We start from the raw sequence: 10,787 nt of genomic DNA, 5'->3' as shown, positions 1-10,787 counted from the left end.
CAGGGAAGTCGAGTTTACTATTAACCTGATGCAGGTACAACACCTATTTCATAGGCACTGTACAGGATGGCACTAGCTGAGTTAAAGGAGCTGAAGGTGCAGTCACAGGAGTTAGTTGATAAGGGGTACATTAGACCCAATGTGTCACCTTGGGGAGCACCAGTTTTATTTGTAAAGAAGAAGAATGGCACTCTCAGGTTGTGTATAGATTACAGGCAGTTAAATAAGGTAACGATCAAGAATAAGTATCCTTTATCCCATATAGATTATCTTTTTTATTAGTTAAAGGGAGCCACAGTGTTCTTAAGATAGATTTGAGATTAGGATACCATCAATTGAAGGTAAAGGAAGTAGATGTTCCAAAGACTGCCTTTAGGACCAGAAATGGGCATTATGAGTTTTTAGTAATTTCATTTGGCTTGATGAATGCCCCTGCGGTATTCATAGACCTTATGAATAGGATATTTCATCCCTATCTTAATCGATTCATGATTGTCTTTATTGATGACATTCTAGTATATTCCAGTAGCAGGGAAAAGCATGTGGAACATCTGAGGATGGTGCTTCAGATGCTGTTAGAAAAGAAGTTGTATGCTAAGTTCAGTAAGTGTGATTTCTAGCTAGATCAAGTTGTATTTCTAGGGCATGTAGTATCTATGGTAGGAGTTACTGTAGATCCCCATAAGACAGAAGCAATAGTGAACTGAGAGCAACCTATTACAATATCTGAGGTACGTAGTTTCCTGGATTTAGCAAGTTACTACAAACGATTTGTGGAAAGTTTTTCTAGGATAGCTCTTCCATTGACTAGTCTGACCAAGAAAGATGTAAAGTTTGAGTGGTCTTCTAAATGTGAACGTAGTTTCCAAAAGTTGAAACGAAGATTAGTATTTGACCCAGTACTTACACTTCCTACTCCATGTAAAGAGTTTGAGATTTAATTTGATGCATCCCGACAGGGACTAGGATGTGTTTTAACGCAAGAGGTAGAGTGATAGTCTATGCTTCTCGACAGTTAAAAAAGCATGAGTGTAATTACCTTACTCATAATTTGGAGTTAGCAACAGTAGTATTAGCGTTGAAACTGTGGAGGCATTACTTATTTGGTAAACATTGCCATATATTCACTGGTCATAAGTGTTTAAAGTATATATTTGAACAGAAAGAGTTGATCTTGAGACAGAGAAGATGGTTAGAGCTGATCAAGGATTATGATTGTAGTATTGAGTATCATCTAGAGAAAGTGAATATAGTGGTAGATGCTTTAAGCAGGAAGTCGGGAACGACAATAGCTACTCTCTATTCAGTACGAGATTTATTATTGCAAGAGTTGAGAAATGCTAATATTGTTCTAGCAGTTAATCAAGCAAGAAGTTTATTAGCTTCGTTTTAAGTACGACCTACCTTAGTTGATGATATTTTATGTGGATAGTTAGGAGATTTTAGTCTCCAAATGATAGCTAAGGTGGTAGGTAGGAGTTAGAGGATAGACTATGTGCCTAGAGTAGATGGAATGTTATTCAAGGCTGACAGGGTATGTGTGCCAAATGCGTTAGCATTGAAAAAGGATATTCTAAAAGAGGCGCATAGTTCAGCTTATGTTATGCATCCCAACAGTACAAAGATGTATAGAATGTTAAAGAGATCGTATTGGTGGCTTGACATGAAAAGAGATAGCAGAGTTCGTTGATAAGTGCTTGATATGCAAGTAGGTAAAGCCAGAATGATAGAGGCTAACAAGATTGTTTAACCCACTCCCAGTGCTAGAATAAAAATGGGACATTACGATGGATTTCCTATTTGGCTTACCTAGGAAGCCATCAGGTTATGATGGAATTTGGGTAATTGTTGATAGGTTGACTAAGACGGCTAAGTTCTTACCGATGAAGATCACTTTTACCCTAGATTTGTTGGCTAAGCTATATGTTGATAAGATAGTGAGCTAGTTTGGACCTGCAGTGACGATAGTGTTAGATCGAGATCCAAGGTTTACTTCGATGATCTAGTCTAATATATAGAAAGCTTTAGGTACTAAGTTACATTTTAGTACAGCTTTCCATGCTCAGAAAAATGGTCAGTCAGAGCGAACGATACAGATGTTAGAAGACATATTAAGAGCATGTGTATTACAGTTTAAGGGAAGTTGGGATATGCATTTTTCGTTGATCGAATTTGCATATAATAATTGCTATCATTTCAGTATTGGAATGGCTCCATATGAAGCTCTATATAGAAGACCTTGTAGGACATTTGGGAATGAGGTTGGAGAAAGGAAGTTGATAGGCCCAGAACTTGTGCAGCAAACATCAAATAGCGTTAAGCTGTGGTAGGCCCAGAGTTTATCGTTGCCCGTAAAACCTTGCTACACAAAAAAAATTTATAAATCACCGAACGGACTACTTATACTAACCAGTAGTACAAGAGGCAAGTCCAGAGTCGAACCTCAGGAAAGCGTGGAAGATTAGTTCATCTAAGCTTGCTTCTAGTTAAAGAGGTAAAATGGGGAGGGGGGGAGAGGGTTGGTGTGGATGAAATAGGAAAATGCATAAAAGAAATAATCTTTAAGAAAAGTAAAGATAGAAATGCAATTAATCGAGATGTCTCAGCTTAGAGGATTAGGTTCACCCAATGTAATTAAGATCATTGAACCAACATACGACTTAAACTTCTGGTTTATGCCTAGCCCAATTGATTGGAATCCCAACCGATGGTCCTAATTATCTAATTAATTGAAATGCATAAAAATGAATCTGCTCCATACAAATTGATAAATTACATTAAGTTCTAGGGATGACGCTAAGATGAGTGTTCGAATTCCAACGTCTAGTCAAACATTCAATGTGGTTTCTCTCTAGGTTGATGTGAAATCCTGAATTTTATCTATGTAATTTAGGTTAATGCTTGGTTAATTAAGAAGATTGTAGGGGACTAAAAGAGAAGGATAATGCCTTAAGTATTGGAAAAATGAACCTTAAGGACTAAACGTTGAGTTTAGTGAAGTGGAAGTTTTGGGTAATAAAATTTAACGAAGTGTTGTAACATACAAATACCTAGTGTTGATGCATAGTATGCGACCAAGGTCAATTGAAGTTCAAATATGGTGCTTGGCAAGGCCCATGTTGGACACATGAAGGCCCCATGCACTGGTAAGAGGCACGGCTAAGCTACGCATCATGCGTTGGAATGTGATGCTTGGCAAAGCAAAGTGTGAGCGCTAGGTAGTCATGCGATGGCATGAAGGCACCGGCCAAGCATTGGCATGAGTAGGCTGCTCATGCAATGGAAGGTGGTTAGGCATTGGCGACAGCTTAAAGCAAAGTGATAAGTTAGGCAGGCGCTGATGTAGGGCATGCGGCCAGGCAAGGCACTAGCGAACGTGCAGGAGTAGGTTGGTTGGCACAAGCGATGTGCGTAGGGAGTGAGTGCTCGGACGCACGCGTGGAGTCGCATGAGCAGGGGCGCAAGGCATCGAGTATGAGGGCGTTGGGGTGTTGCACGAAGAGTGAACACATGGTTGAACAGATATGAGCGTAAGGCGCTAAGCGTGCGATGAAGCCATGCAATGGCTAGGTTGTTTTGAGGTCAAGAGAGGCCTCCTGAGTGCATATAGCAAGAGTGGCCTAAGCGTGAAGGTTACCGCTGGATATGTGGTATGCGACAGCCTAAGTGGAGGAGTTGAGCGCATGCAATGAAGGCCATTGTGCACTAAGTAGAAGCTCATGCATCGAGTAAAGGCTATCATGTATCGAGTAAAGGCCATTATGCATTTGCTTAGGCGTGAAAGTTGTCGCTGGATGTGTGGTATGCGACAACCTAGGTGGAGGAGTTGAGCGCATGAGTATGAGATGAAGACCATCATGCACTAAGTAAAAGCCATTGTGCATTAAGAAAAGGCTATCATGTATCGATAAAGGCCATCATGCATCGAGTAATGGCCAGATGCGAGTGAGGAACCACTTGGTTATTTTGTTTAAAGCTTGAGAAATTGAGGGATTATGTGGAAAGGGGAAAATTCAAGAAGGATAAGACAGAACTGAGTTTTTGATAAAGTTTGAGAAATCCAAGGTTTTGGGCTATTGAATTGTGATTTGAGGGACAAAAGGTGGGAGATGCACCAACTACGTGTTGGACTTATTGAAATTAGGAACTGTCAGCTGGAAATTGAAGGATGGAATGGAAAGAGTTGAGGTGGGCGCACGTGAGGACATACAAAGTGAAGCATATACATTAGCTAAGGGAAAGGAAGACATTTCAAGGCTATTGTGGCAAAGGGTTGGTGTTGACAGCACGAGGTGAAGGCACGTTGACATGCAATCAGGCTGTAGGTGTCAAACTGGGAAGAACTTTGGATGCCTATAAATAGGGCAGGTCACAATCCACTAGTGCCATTTGAGTGATATTGGTAAGAGAGTCCTCAAAAGGAAGTATGGTGAAAGGTCCCGAGTTGCCGTCTTAATTGAAGTTCTGAAGAAAGAAGAGCTTGCATTAGTAGTCCAATGGCCAACTGATTGCATAGGCCTATCACCCAGCCCTGCCATGTATCCTTGGCAGCATAAGCACTCACACGCATGCATTTGCAAGATGCATCAGGATGCACGCACGACAGCGCGTACGGACGCATCCTAATTGACGTTGCATGCATCTCACCGCCTAGTACTGCCCTGTGCGAGGTTTGCCGCCCATCTGCTTTCATCCCCGCCTACCTGCGCACCTAGACATGCCCACCCTGCAGCCCAATGCCTATCAACTTGCCAAAATAAACTCCAAAGGGCTATTTTGGAGAAATTAAGCCGATTTTTTTTTTTTAAGGGAGTAAGTTGATCATTCTAATTTTTAAAGTTATTCGAGAATAATTTGAAATTATTGGAGGAATTATGCACAAATTTAGAATTTCTATGAAAGAGGAAGAATTCAGAAGAAACAAGGCAAGGAGCTGATTAAAGAATTTTCTGAAAAACTGATCAAGAGAAATTGTGAGTGGTTTATATTTTTGAATGGTTGGATGTATTATATATTTCTATTAGTTTGGTAAATTTGGCATGTTTAAAAATATTTATTTTCTTGGATTATAATTATTGTTCTTTTGTCTGGATGACTGTTTTCTCTATGAGTCTTGGTTTGGATGTTTGTTCTTATTGGTTTGACTGGAAACTGGAAATTGTACGCGATATTATTAGCATACTTCGAGGACGTTGGGCTAAAATTATTAGTATATCTGGCTGGGGTTATCCACGTACCTGAGTATGTCTAGCAGGAATGGCCGACTTGTGCACATTCGATGGGTTGTTTGGGTACTGAAAATTGTTTTCTCTAACCAGTTTATGGGATTTTGCTATAATTGGAAGATTATGTGATCATGCCAACTTTGTCTCATTTATTAACTGAATGTATATATGTTTGATGGTCCTATATTTTGTGATATTGCTTTCCCAAAAATGTTTTGGAAGTGAATAATATTTTAATTTAAACTTACCACTCACTGAGCATTCTTGCTCATGTTTAGCCAAATGTTTTCCTAAATCCACACACACATAATCCTAATGTTCTTAAATAAACACAATATAATCATCTGAAATTGCACTTCTTCTCTCTCAAGTAGATCTTCTTAGTGGCACTTCTTGAGGTTGTTGAGTTTGAACTTCAGGTTGAACAATGGGAACTTCAATGTTGTCTTGTTCTATAATTGGTTCAATAATGAAGTCAAAAATTGGAGCCTGAACATCATTTATAATCACACGAGGAAAGGAAACCAATTCCTCTTCAAAGACAACTTTCCTTATGTTATCTTCCCCCTCAAACTCAATATCTTCAAGGAATCTAACATTTTCTGTACCAAACAATGATCTAAAAGTGGGATCATAAAACTTAAATCCCTGAGAGCGCTCAGAATACCCAACAAAATAGCATCCAATAGTTCTTGAGTCTAATTTTTTTTCATTAGGCCTATAAGGCCTAGCCTTAGGTGGACAACCCGATGTGAAGATGCCTAATACTAGGCTTCTTTCCTATCCATAGCTCATAGGGAGTTTTGGCTACTGCTTTACTATGTACCCTATTAAGGATATATGTTGCAGTCTTTAGTGCTTCACTCCAGAGGGATTCTGGTGGAGAAGAATGACTAATCATACTTCTTACCATATCCTTAAGTGTTCTATTTTGCCTTTTCGCTACACCATTCATGTTGGGTTTGCCCAACATAGTGTATTGTGGAACGATTCCACATTTCTCTAGGTATTTGGCAAAGGGCCCTGAAGTTGTTCAACTAATCCATCATATCTATTGTAATATTCACCACCGAGATCAGATTTGACAGCCTTAATTTCCTTTCCAAGTTGAAGTTCAACTTCAGCTTTGAAAGACTTAAAAAACGTCCAAAGATTGAGACTTCTCATGAATTAGATATAGGTACCCATATCTTGAATAGTCGTCTATGAACGTAATAAAATATTATTGTCCATTCCAAGAGGCTGTAGGGAATGGACCACAAATTTCTGTATGTATTAGTTCTGAGACGTCTGAGCATCTGTTGGCACCTAATTTTCTTATGTTTGTCTGTTTTCCCTTAATACATTCCACACAAATGTTGAAGTTACTTAAATCAAGGGAATCAAGAATTCCATCTGACACAAGTCTCTGTATTCTCTATTTAGAGATGTGATCTAAACGCTTGTGCCATAATATAGTGGAATTCTCATTTAATTTACGCTTTGTACCACATGAATTAGATAACAAGATCTTGTTAAATGAAGAAAAAGAATCAAGCATATATAGACTATCAATTAAAGAAATGGTACCAAGAATCTTAGAATCTTGAAAAAGACTAACTTTATTATTTCCAAAAGAACAAGAAAAACCAAATTTGTCCAAATTGGAAATAGAAACTAAATTCCATTTAAATGATGGTACAACAAAAGTCTCATTCAAATCCAAATAACATCCAGTTTTTAAAAGTAATCTAAAATTTCCAATAGCTTCAACTAGAACTGCTTTTCCATCATCTACACAAATAAATCTTTTAGCATCACTTGGCGGCCGGCTCCACAGGCAACCCTGCATTGATATACTTATGTGAGTAGTAGCTCCATAATCTACCCACCAAGTATCTGTAGGTATAGAAGCTAAATTAACTTCAGAACAAACCAAAATAAGAAGTTTACCCTTCTTTACACACCACTTGGCGTACTTGGGACAATCTTTCTTGAAGTGATCTTTCCTTTTGCAGAAAAAACAAGGATTTTCAGTAGCTTGTTTCTTGTTTTTATTCTACTAAGATGTCCCTTCTGCAGCATTCACAAATTTCCTTTTCTTCTTATCACGAGACCATGTTGCCAAATGAGCACTTTCTATCCTTTCTCTCTTAATCCTATCTTCTTCTTGCACACATTGTGAGATAAGCTCATTAATATTCCATTTATCCTTCTGAGTATTATAGCTTCTCTTAAACTGAGTGAATTGTGTAGGAAGAGAGATAAGTACCAGATGCACGAGTAAACTTTCATTTATCTCGATATCAAGTATCTTTAATTTACCTGCGAGATTGGACATTTCCATAATGTATTTCTTTTATGTTTCCATTGCCCTTATACCTCATAGAAGTTAAAGAAGTCAAAAGACTACTTGCTTCCTCTTTCCCATTTTTAGAAAAATATTTCTCAATTTGAGCAAAGAACTTATTGACATTTTCACTTTCTGTGATAGAGCCCCAAAAAGACTCCAGAATGGAGTGCCTAATGATCATCAGACACATGCTATTTGATCGTTCCAACTTCTCTATATTAGCCATATTTAGTTGTTCCTCAGTAGAAGTAGGTTTATCGGTTCTTAATGCAAGGTCAAAATCCATGCACCCGAGAAGTATCTCTAGGCTTTCCTTCCAAATCTTGAAGTTCGATTCATTCAACTTAGAGATTGAACTCAGATTTCTAGATATTTTTGTAAGACCAACTGAAATAATAAATAACAAAACATATGCTCACAAATAAAATATAACAAAATAATTTCATATATGTGGTCGGCCCCTTTAACAAGATACCTAATACAACATTGATGTCCAGCCTTTGGGTAAAAACACCAACTGTAAATGGTACTCTCAACGTAGTAATCAAAGTACTAACAATTAACTCTGTCAAAAAATAGTCTTTCTTTGGACCCGACTATTTTTCACATGAGCAATCCTTATAATTGCCACATACTCATTAGCACATGCATACCCACAATTTGGCCAAATAATTATCTTCCTTTGGGCTGATAATTATCCATATAAATTCATGAATATGTACATCTTATATTTTAGAATTAAATTAATCTAGATAACAGAGGTTACTTTGGTAATATATTATTTTGACCAAGTCAATTGAAAGTATAAAACACAATAATATAATAATATTATTGTACAAAAATAAAGAAGGAAAAACACCAAACAACCTTTACCAATATTCACTTAATAATTGCATACACATAATACAATTAAAGTGGATAAACATGTGAATATCGTCAAATATCATCAATCAAATTTAAATTTAAATTCACCAAAATATCAATCAAATTTAAATTTAGTCCACAACATGATCAATAAATCTTGAATCCACAACATGATTAATCAAATTTAAATTAAATCCACAATATAATTATCAAATTTAACTTAAATTGACAATATTTTCACTCAAATTAAAACCAAATTCACAAAATTATCAATTAAAATTCTTGATTTTAAATTCACTATATTATCAATAATTAAAATCAAGAATCATATGCAAGATCAAAGAAAAACCGCCAGTAGAATCAAATAGATTGTTTTATTCCCAGTAGATGTTAGATTGGAAAAATTGGATTGATTTTATTAATAAAATTGATTAATCAGTTCTTTGGACTTGAATCTACCGGACTTATTGATTAAAAAAAATTGTGCAAGAACACAAATTGCCTACCAAAAAACTTCCACAAATTGCGAAAAGCATTAAAAAAAATTTGTGTTCATGCCAATTTTCAATCACATTGAAAATGCTAAAGAACACAAATCAGATTGCAAAAGAACACAAATCCGCATGAAAAAATCTGAACATTCAATAAAATTGTGTTAAACCTTTTTTTTTCTTTTTCTTTTAAATAATCTTTAAATTCTTTAACCAAAAAATCAAAATCTCAATGGGAAACAAACCTAAACCAACAATCTAACATGAAATTCATGCTCTGATACCACGCATAAATTCTTAATATCTATATCGAATAGATAAACCCTAAGATTATTCATGTCAATTGTCAAGAATAACATATCGTATTCCATTGCAAAATTGATGATAGTTTCAAGATGATGATGGATGACTATGGTCTTCCTTAGCCAAAACTTTGAATGCCCTAGATGGGATACAAGAAAGACTGAGTTCTTATTGTTTTAGTAGATTGAGGACCATAACCTTAAGGTCTCTTCATATACTAGTTCAACTAGGGTTTCCATTAAACCCTAATTAAGTAGGAATAGGTAGGAATCTAGGGTCTTAATTAATTAGATCACATAATAGGGCCCAATCTAATAAAATAATCCAATGTGAAAAATTATTAATCCATATACATAGCCCATACTTTAATTAAACATATTATTGTTTAAATATGTCTAACAACAACCATTATAAGTAAGACGCCTACGATAACAAGTTTTGTAACTGGAGGGAAAGTCTCAAGAAAGTCCATTCCCTCTTGTTGAGTATAGTCCTTAGCCACTAAACGAGCCTTGTAACGCTTAATGGAACCATCCGCTCGATATCTAACCTTGAAAATCCATTAACCCAAATCTTATATATTTTCAATTTTCTTGTAATTAATTTATCTTTATCAAATATTATAACGTAATTTTTCAAATATTTAGCACAATTTATGTTTTCACATATGAATTTCCAAACATTCAAATGACTTTACCAATTATACAAATGGATCTCAAGTGATTGCATTTAAATTTTTAAAATTTTGGGCAAGATTAATTTTTGCAAAAAAAAAAAAAAAGAAAAATGGTAAATTAAATTTAAAATATCGAGATAATAATCTCGGACATATTGGAATTTATATATTTGAGTTTTGTCGGTGAATTCTCGGACAAATTAAAATAGAGATTCTATTTTTGCAAAAATTGTTTTTTTCCCTCAAATTTTAAAAATCACAAGTCAATCACTTGAAAATCATTAGATAATTTGGAGATTTAATATATTGTAGAACAAAAATCAGCCTAAAAAATTGAAAAATTACGAAAATATTTGATAAAATATTTGGTTGGATTTGTAGAAATTTTGAAAATAAATAATATTTGAAAAAATTAACAGAATCTCGGTGTGTAATAGCTGAGATGTACTGAGAAGCCCCAAATCAATTGATAAGTAAAAAAAATGATTTTCTTAACTAAATGTCGTGGTCGATCTCATTCGAAATGGACAGAAAAAAATTATTCTAACGAATTTTTAAAAAGGGATGCTAGTTTTAAAAAATAAAAACTTGAAAAAGGCCACATCTAACCATTTTCCCAAAATGTCTATCAAACCCTTTAGAAATCTTGGCCTTCGGGTAAAAGGTCTAAAATCAGTATTTGATCCATTTTTTTTAAAAAGACATCTTACTAAATTTCTAATAAAAAAGTTTTTTTTTTCTTTCTAACCACGAAAGTATTTGGTTTTTCTTAAGTTTGATAATAAGTTCCATAGTTTTGTCGATCGATTATTGACATGTCACGATATGGTAAATATGGAGCGAGGTTTTGTAAAAAATAATCAAGAATAATTCTCGATGGAAAATGTAATCTCGTA

The sequence above is a fragment of the Benincasa hispida genome, chromosome 8, assembly GCF_009727055.1.
Source record: "Benincasa hispida cultivar B227 chromosome 8, ASM972705v1, whole genome shotgun sequence".
NCBI lineage: Eukaryota > Viridiplantae > Streptophyta > Magnoliopsida > Cucurbitales > Cucurbitaceae > Benincasa > Benincasa hispida.
The sequence above is the reverse complement of the archived record's forward strand: the minus strand, read 5'-3'. Positions refer to the sequence as shown.